The sequence below is a fragment of the Tupaia chinensis genome, unplaced genomic scaffold (genome assembly GCF_000334495.1).
Source record: "Tupaia chinensis unplaced genomic scaffold, TupChi_1.0 Scaffold000063_1, whole genome shotgun sequence".
In the NCBI taxonomy this organism is placed as follows: Eukaryota; Metazoa; Chordata; class Mammalia; order Scandentia; family Tupaiidae; genus Tupaia; species Tupaia belangeri.
This window is the reverse complement of record NW_006159521.1, coordinates 9,513,210-9,525,770: the sequence shown is the minus strand read 5'-3', so window position 1 is coordinate 9,525,770 and position 12,561 is coordinate 9,513,210. Positions and strand designations below refer to the sequence as shown.

Sequence of the window (12,561 nt, the reverse complement as noted above, 5' to 3'; positions counted from 1 at the left end):
CCATGCTGCAGTCCCTTCTCCTTCATTCTCCTCTTGGGGTTTTGGGTACGCACATGCACGCAGTGTGAGTTTCAAGCCACCAGATCCAGAACTCAAAAGGCAGTCAGCCACTGGGAGTCCCTTGTCTTAACAACAATACTACCTGCTGGCCCCTGGAATTTTAAAAAAAAATTTTAAAAGAAAGAGAGGAAAATGCAGGTGGGTTGAAAAACACTTGAGCCACATGTGCTTCCATGCCCCAAACCCTGGCAGGATAGAGAGAGAAAGGATACAGGATTGCAGCATGAACAAGCCCCACTAGGGGTTGCTCTCTATATATATATATCTCTCTCTCTCTCTCTGACAAGCATATGTACCCTCTGACAATTAAACGAAAAAAATTCAAGCACCAGTAATTTGGATGGGAATTAGAAACTCTTTGCTACTAGACTGGGCTCTATCTAACATATGCCCAGTTGAGGAAGTATGAATTCCTTCTCTTAATGTCAACAAATACATACGAAATACTTATTGTGAATAAAGAATTCTTTTAGGCATTAGGGATTTAAATCCAAATAAAACATGGACTCTGCCCTCAAGATACTTACCATCAAAAGATAACTTTGGAAGGAAGTAACTTTAGTTTTTTTGTTTGTTGAGGAATTGTTGTCTTCCAGGCACATAATGTATTGTCAAAATAAATGCATTTTGAATTAAAGGGATAAAAATAGAGACTGTGAAGCCATTATTTTTTATAACTATGTTAAGGAACATTATCTGTCATTGACTTAATGCTTTAAGCTGCACTTTTCAACTTCCTCCTGCTTGTTCATACCATCAAAACTATATGCACTTTCTTTGCATAAGAAGCTAATTTTTCTCCGGGCCGGCAGGTGGCTAAGGGCACTGGATTCCCACATAGCCGGCCGCAATTTGAGTCCTGGACCTGGTGGCTTACTTTCTCACTTTCCCTCACTCTCTCTCACACACTATCCCTCTCTAATAAATGAAGTTAAATAAAATAATTCTTTTTAGAAAAACTAGTTTGTCTCATTCCTTTCCCCAGTTTAGCAGTTAACTCCTAATTATACACAAAAATATGAGTATTTTTCAAAAAATCAAAAGAAGAGAGGGGAATTTGAGGTAATTTGTCCATCAGCATTAACTCTGCATTTTCCTAGAATTGACATAATTTAAAAATATAGGACCATTGTCCTCAGGTATGACAGAGGAGTATGGAAATCTAGACTACAGGAAAGTGTTCTCTGAAGGAAAGCAGTTGTGGTTTTATTACCATGAAAGCAAAATAATGATGATCTTGTCATACTGAATTTCTCGTACTATAATTGTCTTTAGGAATTTAGTCTTGTCATCACCTGTGTTGCTCTCTATCTTTGTTCAGGCCACTTTTATCTTTCTTGAGTTATAATATTAACTTCCCAGCCAGTCTCCCATTTTTCCTTCAGTCATTTTAAAACACACACACACAGAAAGGTTTTGTGTGTGTGTGTTTTTCTTTTTCTTTTTTTTAATGAATTATTTATTTATTATTATTATTTTTCAGTTTTGACTGGAGACAGGAACCAGTTCTGGGACTCGAACTGCAGTTGGTTATGTGAGAGTGCAGCACCCTTAACCACCATGCTACCTGCTGGCCCCAGGAATGTATTTTAAGATTTAGATCAGGCCCAACCTACTGGTTGCACAGTCTTTAGCATATTGGGCTGCAGTGCTGGAAACCACATGGTCAGCTGTGGATTTGGATACCAGGGTTGACCTGAAAATACTTTGGATATACTGATGCCCCAAACTCTTGAGGAGCTGGAAGGTGGGGAGAGGGGACCTGGGCATGAGAGACCATGGAAGGTGCAGGTGCACACTTGAATGCTCTTTTTCTTCCTCTTTTTCTCTATCATAAAAATAAAATCTAAGTCTAATCTTACTGTTCCTTGCTCAAAATCCTCTGGTATCTCCCCTTACTTCTGTAAAACCAAAGTCCTTGGGATGGGTGGTGGTGCAGTGGTAACAACCGCTGTACCCAGGTGGAAAAGGTCTTGGGTTTTCATCCCAATACTTCCCCCGACATTCCACATTGTGGCCTGCTGAGTCTGGGGAAGGAGTGCTATGGGGACCATGTTGGGAGGGGTCTGTGTGTGAATGTTTCTCTCTTTTCTCTCAAAAGATATAAATAGATGAATTAAAAAGAAAAAAATAAAACAAAACAAATTCCTTAAAATGGTTCACTATACCCTTTGCTGTCTTAGTCTACTGCTGCCTGTGAGACCTCGTCTTCCACCAGTCTGCTCCTCCCTTAACTCCTCTCCAGCCGTACTGTCTTCACTGTTCCTTAAAAATGTCAGGCACACTCCTACCTCAGGACCTTTGCAGTTTCTGTTCTCTCTGTCAGAACACACTTCCTTTAATAGCCACGTGTCTGGGCTTCTCTTTGATCACTTTCTCAGTGGGTATCCCTCCCAACCATACCATATAGCATGGCAACATGCTCGTGGCATCCCCTCTCAGCACTTACCACTGGGTTGTCGGAAAAGTCATGATGCATTTTTGCATAGAAAAAAATACATGACGTTTCCAACAACCCAATACTATCTGACATGTTCTGATTTATTTATTCCGTATCTGTCTCACCCAAGAGAACTTGATAAAGCAGGGATTTTACTAATGTTGTATATTGCTATGTCTGTAGCACCAAGATATATAATAGATGCTCGGTAGCTGTGTGTTATATTATCAAACTCAAATGATCAGCAGTGCAGCTAGAGTTCTTTATTCTTTGACCATGCTCAGTTGTTTCAGAGAAGGTGTAAACTACATACCAGATAATCTGAATTATCTTCATGAGAACTACAGGTACATTTTAAGTCATTATATTACAAAATGTTTAATGTGCTAAAACTTTGTAAAAACAAGTTTTAAAGGAGGATTAAAAAACTCCAGTATTTCATTCTAAAAGTAAAAGTTTTTTTTCAGTGGCAAAGACCACTGAAGTTATTTACATTTATGGGCATATAGTCTGTCCCTCAGTTGAATATTTTATTTATTTATTATTTTTAAGAGGTTTTTCCCACAGGGTGCATACATTTGCCAGAGACAGAGAGAGTAAAAGGGAAAGTGAGAAATTGCCCCTGCGGGGGAAGGGAGGTGGCCACACTACAATCCATTCTCCTCTTGGGATGTTAAGCATGCATACATATGTGCCCAGCATGATTTTTTTTTATTTTTTATTATTTTTTGAGAGGTTTTTGCTATAGGGTGCATGCACTTGCCAGAGAGACAGAAAACGAGAAATCACTCCCCAGCGGGGGTGGCCATGCTGCAATCCCTTCTCCATTCTCCTCTCGGGATCTTGGGCACGCATGTACATGGTGCCCAGTGTGAGTTTAAGCCTCCAAGTCCGGGACTCAAACCGTGGTCAACTACATGGGAGTCCAACGACATAGCCATTACACCAACTGCTGGCCCCAGTGCCCAGCATGAATTTTAAGCCACCGGGTCCAAGACTCAAATTGTGGTCACCCATGTGGATGTCCAGCGAAGTAACCACTATGCCACTGAATAGCCCCTCTTAGAATTAGGAAGACATGCATTTATTTTCCAGTGTGAAGTATTAGCATTAAAAAATCATATTCGTGGGGCCAACAGATGGCATGGTGGTTAAGGGTGCTGGATTCCCACATGGCCACCTGTGGTTTGAGTCCTAGACCTGGCAACTTGCTTTTTTACTTTCTGTCTGTCTCTCTCTCTCTCTCTCTCTCTCTGTTCCCCACCTCACCATTCATCTCTCTGGTGAGTGTGTATGCCCTGTAGCAAAGTAAAAAATAATAATGATATAAATTAAATAATTCTTTTTTTTTTTTTAATTGTACCATTGACACCATTTCCTCTTTCCTTCCCTGTTTAATATACTCTTCTCAGGTGTGTTTTCTCTTTTTTTAAGAGGTTTTTGCCTTAGGGCTTATGCTGTCACCAGGGAGAGAGAAAGAGACAGTGAGGGGAAAAGTGAGAAGTCACCCCTTGGGGGGGGATGACCACATTGCAATCCGTTCTCCATGCTCCTCCTGGGATCTTGGGCACGCATGCACACACACACACACACATGTCCGATGTGATTTTTAAGCCACCAGATCCAGGACTTAAACTATGGTCCGCCATGTTGGAGTCCAGTGATGTAACCACTACGCCATCTGCTGGCACGTCAGGCATGTTTTTAAATTCAAATTTTAAATTTAAATATTATTTGAATTTTATTGAGAGTAGTCACCACAATTTGTAGCAAAAAATGATTCTGTTAAGTCCTTTCATAAGTGCAGGATCTGCATGATTTCTTCCAGTGATTATGGCAGAAAAATCAGCTTTTCTTTTGTTACTTCACCATTACAAACATGATGCAAGATGTGGCAGTAGACTCTCAATATTTTTCACATATAATAATTATATACATAATTATCTCAGTATAATTATTCAAGGTAAGAATTATCAAAAAATTATCATTAACAATCATTTTTACTGAAACAAAAATATAGATTGGAAGCCAGAAATAATGTATAAGTTATTTAGAGCTTTGAATTGTAGATTCTCGAAGTGGTTCTGCTATAAGATGAATATGCTACTTCTGACAGTCTCTTGAAAAAAATTTTTAAATAAAATACTTAGTGCTGGTCCAGTTCTCATAAATTGAAAAGATCTGACACCTTCCAGCTTAGAAGAAGAAAAAAAAAAAAATGCACAGGCCAAAGTAGAGAGAGAGAGAGAAAAAAAAATTAACAGTTTCTGGAAACTAAGTTAATGGAAAGCTAACTGGACCCTAAGACTATGTTCACAAAACCACCTACCTTTACAAATAACTTGAAATAATAGCTTTGCTCACTTACCGTTTTGTTCTGTTAGATTTCCTAGCAAGTCTGTAGTGCAAGGCCTTGTGTCTGTCCTGAAAGCGCTTCAGAAGTGATGACTTACTGAGGAATTAAAAAACCTGGGAGTCTTCCTCCTCATGTTTTGTTTTGTCTGTCTGTCTGTCTGTCTTTCTTTCTTTCTTTCTTTCTTTCTTTCTTTCTGTCTTTCTTTCTGTCTTTCTTTCTCTTTTCTTTTTTTTAAATATGCTCACACACACCCCATTAAGCAGTCCTGTGATTATAGAGCCATCTGCAGGAAAATTATCAAGTTGCAACATAGTTAATGATTCTCTTACCATGTTATTTCAAGTGGTAAATGAGAAGTGACAAACTGCAGTTCCCATGGGGGTAGAAAGGGATAGCTAAGAGAAGCAGGAATTATTAGGACAAGGAGATCCTCCCTTAGTTTTTCAAATAAAACTGCTTTGTCATAGCGAGTTTGTAATCAAAAGGAACATGCTATTTGCTTAGGTTTTACATACTCTCGGTAATTATAATTCTATCTCATTTGAAGTAGTATCTGATGGTTGTCTTTCAGAAGCTTTGTATCATCTGTCCGTTCTGTTATTGTTGATGTAAAAGGAATACCATTGGCCTCAGAAAGAGATTTATTATATTTGCTTTCTCCTTCAGGAAATATGGCTGTTTCTTACACTTCTTCATTATAGTCATACAGTTTTCAAGAGGAGAATTAAACAAGAGTTCTTTTGCCCTAAAATCAGTTAAGAGAGCTGATTGTTCGTCAGCTTATAAAGATGGGTGTTTTCATTTTGTTATAAAAATGGGTGTTTTCTATGTTACACACATTTATAACTCATACTAGATTTGAGATATTTGTAAAGAAACAGTATGAAGTTTGATGTTCTGTGTCTCAGAGAGATACTGATTAGTGAGTCTTAGCATGAGTCATTACTCTGCATTGGAAAATGGATATTTATGTATGTGTCGATACTCCTCAGCCAATCTCCAATAAATTGTCTGCCAGTACTTAACACTAATCTTTAATGTTCATGGTATGTGTGATTATTGGTTTGGGTAAGATTTAGGTATTCTCAGTTAAGACTTAATTTAGGTAGTGTAGTGGTTAAGGCATTGGACTCCCACATGGCAGACTACAGTTCTAGTCCCAGACCTGGCGGCTCGAAACTACGCCAGGAGTGTGCATGCGTGCCAAAAATCCGAAGAAGAGGGTGGAGGAAAAGGGATAGGGGTGTGGCCATCCCCCCTTGGGGGTGATTATTTTGCTTTCTGTGTCTGGCAAGTGCATGCACCCTATAGCAAAAAATTCTCTCTCTCAAAAAAAAAGACTGACTTGAAACAATTTTTTCCATAGTGTGTCACCTGTGTAAAGATAACAAAATCAAATCTTTGTTTTGGGTTTGTTTTTGTTTTTTGTTTTTTTAGGTTTTTGTCATGGCATGTATGCTCGCTGGAAGGAGAGAGACAGTGAGAAGGAAAGTGACAAATCACCCCTCCCACTCCCTTGGGAGATGGCCATGCCACAATCCTTTCTCCATTCTCCTTGGGATTTTGGGCATTCACACACCTGCCAGCACGAGATTCAGGCCCCCAGGTCTGAGACCAGCCACAGTCGATAATGTGCAAATTCAGCACCTTAACCACTACACCACCTGCTGCCCCTGAGTGTCATTGGTTTTTAAGATACTTTAAAAAAAAGATTTGTTATATGGTGCATGTGCTTGCCAGAGAGACAGAAAGTGAGAAATCACGCCCCTGGGGAGATGGCCACACCACAATCCTTTCTTCATTCTCCTCCTGGGGATGGGCCACTTGGAAGTCCAGCACCTCAACCACTGTGTCACCTGCTGGACTCTCAAGATACATTTTTAAACTATTTAATACATCATAAGGATAGTAATTATAAGCTCTTTTATTGATAGATTGGGTATCAGCAAAATGAAAGTGATGGTTGAGATAAAAGATGCACTGTGTAATTTCAAATCAATAAGTACTATCTATCAGTAAATATGATATATATAATGTAACATTGCATGTTAGTGAATTGGTTTAAAAAGGATGCATTTTTGGGATCAGCAGTTAGCGTAATGGCTGTGTCGCTGGACTCCCATGTAGTCGACTGCAGTTAGCGTCCTATGTCGCTGAACTCCCATGTAGTCAACTGCGGTTAGCATCCTGGATCCAGTGGCTTAAAACTCACGTCGGGTGCATATGTGTACGTGCCTAAGATCCCTAAAGGAGAATGGGGGAGAAGGGATTGCAGTGTGGCCATCTCCCCTGGGGGGTGATTTCTCACTTTCTGTCCTCTCCTCGCGAGTGCACATGCCCTTTAGCAAAAAAAAAAAAAAAAAAAAAACTCTCCAAAAAAAAGGATGCATTATTTCCCTGCAGTTTTATATTCTCTTTTACTTGTAGCAAAAGTAAATTTTCTAAAATATGACAGAATTAGAAAACAATCAGAAAACTGGGGTCTGTAGATGGTGTAAAGGTTAATAAGGCAGCTGGATCACACATGGCCAATTGCACTGTTCGAGTCCCAGACCCAGCAATTTTATGTCACTGAAAATCTGTTCTCAATAACTGGTTCACTTAGAAATAATGTTGAAACTTTTTATGAGGAATCCTGTGAGTGCATTTTAAATTTATTTTTCTAGCCAAATCTTCCAGCTTTTTGGGATACTGCATTGTTGACTGTTTTAGAAAAAAATAAACAGTAAGATTAACTATTAACTAGCCTTTATTAATTAACTTAGTATGTTGAATTCAGTTCAGTTAAAATTTCATTTTGAAAACTATTTAGAATTCTGTTACTTATTGAAACATTTTGTTTGAAAGTTTTAAAAACAGACTAGTATAGTAATCCACATATCAGGGATAAAGACAAACTAATAAAATAGATTAAAATATTGCATGGGTATTTCCAAGAAATTTTGCAAAGCTCTTCAAAAAAAAAAAAAAGATTTATGTTGTAATCACCAGAAGAATAAGAAAGAAGGAAATTTTTGCATGGAAGCCTGTAATTTAAACTGAAGCTTCCAGAAAGTCCTTAACTATTATACCTTTTTTAAAAAGAATTATTTACTTAATTTTTAATTTATTCATTCATTTACTTTAATTTGACCAGAGAAAGAGAGAGAAAGTGAGAAAGCAAGCCACCGGGTCTGGGACGCGAACGGTGGTTGTCCAGGTGGGAGTATCCAGTGCCTTAACCACCATGCCACCTGCTGGTCCACTCTTAAAACATCTTTCTTAAATCTTTAGTAAAGAAATAAGTTGCTTTGGACCAGCAGTTCACGTAATGGCTATGTCACTGGACTCCCACATAGTCGACGACGGATTGAGTCCTGGACCCGGTGGCTTAAACTCATGCCGGGCACGTGTGCATGCGCGCCCAAGATCCTGGGAGGAGAAGGGATTGCGGCGTGGCCATCCCCCCTGGGGGGTGATTTCTCACTTTCTGTCTCTCTGTCTCTCTCTGTCTTTCTGGCGAGGGCAAGCGCCCTATAGCAAAAACCTCTCCAAAAAAAAGAAAGAAAGAAAGAAGTTGCTTAGCATTATAGCATTTTATCAAATTTAGGTCTGTGTTTGATGATTCTTGGAATAGTCATAAACATCAAATTCTGAATAATTGGGGAAAGGGACGAGTATTTGAAAATTTGTGAAGTGCAGTATTCCTGAAACCAACAATCAGCATTGCTAATTAAAAATGTATGTTGTGGAGGGTGGTGTGGTGTTTAGGGAGCTGGACTCCCACATGGCCAGCTATAGTTCAAGTCCCAGACCTGACGATTTTCTTTCTCTCTCTCTCTCTCTCTCTCTCTCTGTCTCTCTCTGTCTCTCTCTCTCTCCCTCCCTCCCTCCCTCCCTCATTCTGTCTCTGGTCAAACTTAATTAATTAAATATTTTTTTAAAAAAAAGACATATGGCAGGGCCGCCAGTCACATGGTAGTTAAGGCAACTATGTCAAACATAGCCAAATACACAGTTCAAGTCCCAGATCTGGCAATTTGGGAACACGCCAGGTGTGTGTGCCTGCATGCCCAAAATTCTGAAAGGAGAATGAAGAAGAAGGGATTGTGGTGTGACTGTCCCCCATGGGGGTTGCTTCCTCACTCTCACTTTCTCCAGCAAGTACATGCACCCTCTAGCATCCCTCCACCATAGTATGGCTTGGCTTGAGTCTTTTTTTTTTTTTTTTCAGAGTTCTATGTCACTTTTATTAATCTTGTTCTAGTGTATATAATAATGTTCATCCTGCTCTGAAACTTGATCTTTTTAGATTGTTGAACTAAGTGACTTGAATATTCAGTCAGATCACATTATCTTAGAATAACACTTAGCGATTATGTAAAATTGTGAGTGAAAACAATGCAGGATAAAAAGTGCATGACAGTTCATAGCTTCTGTGCAGACTGCATGCCTGTCTGAAATCAGGTTTAAAAATTGGCCCTGTCTCCAGCTGACTCACTTTGTCAGACTGAGTCACTGGATTAACCCTTGACATGTTCCTTTAAAAAAAAAAAGTGAAGATTAAACAACTGCATTGAGTAGACCACCACTTGATCCATCTATGTTCATTTTTTTCCTGTAATATGATTCTCCTAAGGAAAAAAATAGTGCTGCAGCTGTTGCATAGATTAAATTCATGTTTAAAAAAATATTTTTGAGGAAGAGAAAAGGCTTTATCATAGAAGATAACTTATAATTGTGGCAAATCAAATTATTGCTTTCAGTATAGAAGACTTCAAAAATAGGTTAAAGATGGTATTTTGGAGTGGCAGACTTTTATCTTGCCAAAGCTTACAGCTTGTACAGAGGAACATTAATTTAGATTACCACCAGTTTTCTCGGTCATTCACTGTTTCTAGGTGTGGCTTTAATATCATATAGGTACAGATACTGATTTTTAATTTTTAACTTCTACATCTATTTCCAATTTAGGCAGTGATGCATACCAAGTGATTATGGTGTGATTTGCAGAGGAGATCTTACCTACACATGTATGGATTTTATATCTGTTTTTGAGAGGAGGAATAAAAAAGTAGATGCAAGAGCTTTTCATTAGTTACTCAACTGTTGAGAAACTATTGTTGCACTTTCAGGATTCAGATTTAACAATAAATCTTGTACAGTTGCTTAATAAACTGATTTTAGAACAATGAAAGAAGTTTAATTACTTGACTCAGAATTTCTTTTTTCTGAATGTTTGTTTATTCTCTTTAGAATACTGTATAGTTGCCTCTGAAATAAAGAAGTGCTGATGAAATATTAGAATTTTCCTTGTGCTTTAGTAGGCAACATTACATTATGCTGTTTGTTTTATCAGATAACACAGCACCCTCCTAGTTCTCTTCTAAGCACCTGAGAAATGAGCCTACCTATTGCAGGTAGACTTATTAAGCCAAAATTAAAAAGTTTTCTCTGGTTGGAACAAAGATAACAGAAAGAAAATGTCAAAGTATTGTCTGTACTTTGTAGCTCCCTTCTTCTCTTATATTTCTCCTCAATTTTTATTGAAAATAAGTACTTTTATTTTTAATAATTAATAGAAAAAGGAAATCCTATTTTAGATGGCTGGCTGACCCCCTCTCCCCCTTCCTAAGAGTAGCTGTTCTGACAGTAGAAAAAGACTACATCTATGAAAGACTAAATTTTACTTGAATGGTTTTAAGGCATGGCATTGTTAATTGTAAATCAAAGCTTTTTACACAGTTCTCTAAGGATTGAAATGAGTCTTTGTGGTCTCTCAGGAGGGAGGGCGTTACAAAGCGCTCCGCAGACGGGCGTTTTAACAGTCTGCTGTACGGGCGATGTTCTTTTGCAGCTGCTGCTTAGCCTTTTCTGTATCTGCAAAGTGTGGGGAGGTTTTATTGTTGTTCTGATAACATCAATGTTTTTAAAGATTGTGAAGTTAGCTAGCCTTATTGTCTTTTTAAATTTTATTACTATAATTTGATCAGTGTGTTTTGTGTTTAATAAGAATGGGGGGAGGGGGCTGGCCCCTTAGTCCTAGAACATTTCATAGAGGATTTCTGCTTTCATGTAAGGTGCCTTTTCAGATAACACAGCACCCTCCTAGTTCTCTTCTAAGCACCTGAGAAATGAGCCTACCTATTGCAGGTAGACTTATTAAGCCAAAATTAAAAAGTTTTCTCTGGTTGGAACAAAGATAACAGAAAGAAAATGTCAAAGTATTGTCTGTACTTTGTAGCTCCCTTCTTCTCTTATATTTCTCCTCAATTTTTATTGAAAATAAGTACTTTTATTTTTAATAATTAATAGAAAAAGGAAATCCTATTTTAGATGGCTGGCTGACCCCCTCTCCCCCTTCCTAAGAGTAGCTGTTCTGACAGTAGAAAAAGACTACATCTATGAAAGACTAAATTTTACTTGAATGGTTTTAAGGCATGGCATTGTTAATTGTAAATCAAAGCTTTTTACACAGTTCTCTAAGGATTGAAATGAGTCTTTGTGGTCTCTCAGGAGGGAGGGCGTTACAAAGCGCTCCGCAGACGGGCGTTTTAACAGTCTGCTGTACGGCGATGTTCTTTTGCAGCTGCTGCTTAGCCTTTTCTGTATCTGCAAAGTGTGGGGAGGTTTTATTGTTGTTCTGATAACATCAATGTTTTTAAAGATTGTGAAGTTAGCTAGCCTTATTGTCTTTTTAAATTTTATTACTATAATTTGATCAGTGTGTTTTGTGTTTAATAAGAATGGGGGGAGGGGGCTGGCCCCTTAGTCCTAGAACATTTCATAGAGGATTTCTGCTTTCATGTAAGGTGCCTTTAAAACAGTGACATGCCCATTTTTGTGGTTTGTGAGTTCTCTTCTGGTTAACACTGCCCTGTTAGAACTTACAAAGCACAGAGAGAAGAGATAGTACAAAGACGTTTTGATGGGGGAAAAGGAGAAAAAATGAAAAGTTGCTATTCTGTTTTTCTGAGTTAGAATCCATACCAAAGGATAAATTGGAAAATTTGTAACTAGTAAAATGTGTATGTGTGAAAAGGAAGCATTTGTAGATAATATTTAAAGCCTTTTTTACTTCGAAGTATAATGAGTTAGGAAAATCTGTGAGGTATTTATTCCCACAATGATTATTTTCTCCTATTGAGAAATTAGAGTATTAACATAAAATGTGAATACATAAAGTTGGTCTTGAGAGTAATAATGAACTTGGAGAAAAGACTTCAAGAAAACCTTACTTAATTAGCTCGAATATACATTTTTATCTGAGTACACACCAGCCTTTCATACTTTATATAGGAAAACAAACCTTGTTTGTTTTTCTATTTAATTACTGAATTGCTTAATACATATTAGATGTTCTAGAAAGCTGCAATCCATTATAAACTTTTAATTTGTGTTGTGAATGAGGAATTCAAGGAATCTCATAACCGAAAATCTATACTAAATGTTTTTATTTTTAAAATAGGTCATTTTAAGATTTTTTTTCTGATTTTTAGACTATACTTTTTAATAAAATTAGCTCTTTTCAACCTTTTTTCAATATGATTTTTATAACAACAGAAAACATGGTTTGTTCTAGCTAGTTAAGAAGTACTTACTTGACTGCCGCTTTCTCCAGGAAGTGATTTTGTACAAGGCTTAACTGTCTAGATCCTTCTTGTTACACATGATTCAGTGTTTCCAATTCCTGATTGCTTGATCATGTGTTTATCAAAGTTGGAAG

General features: G+C 37.8%; 1 protein-coding gene across 8 annotated transcripts in view; it reads left to right on the top strand.

Moving 5' to 3' along the window:
* Nucleotides 1-12,561, top strand: part of TCF12 (transcription factor 12) — a 479,077-nt gene that overhangs the window by 383,737 nt on the left and 82,779 nt on the right. The gene's annotated exons all lie outside the window — the stretch shown is intronic.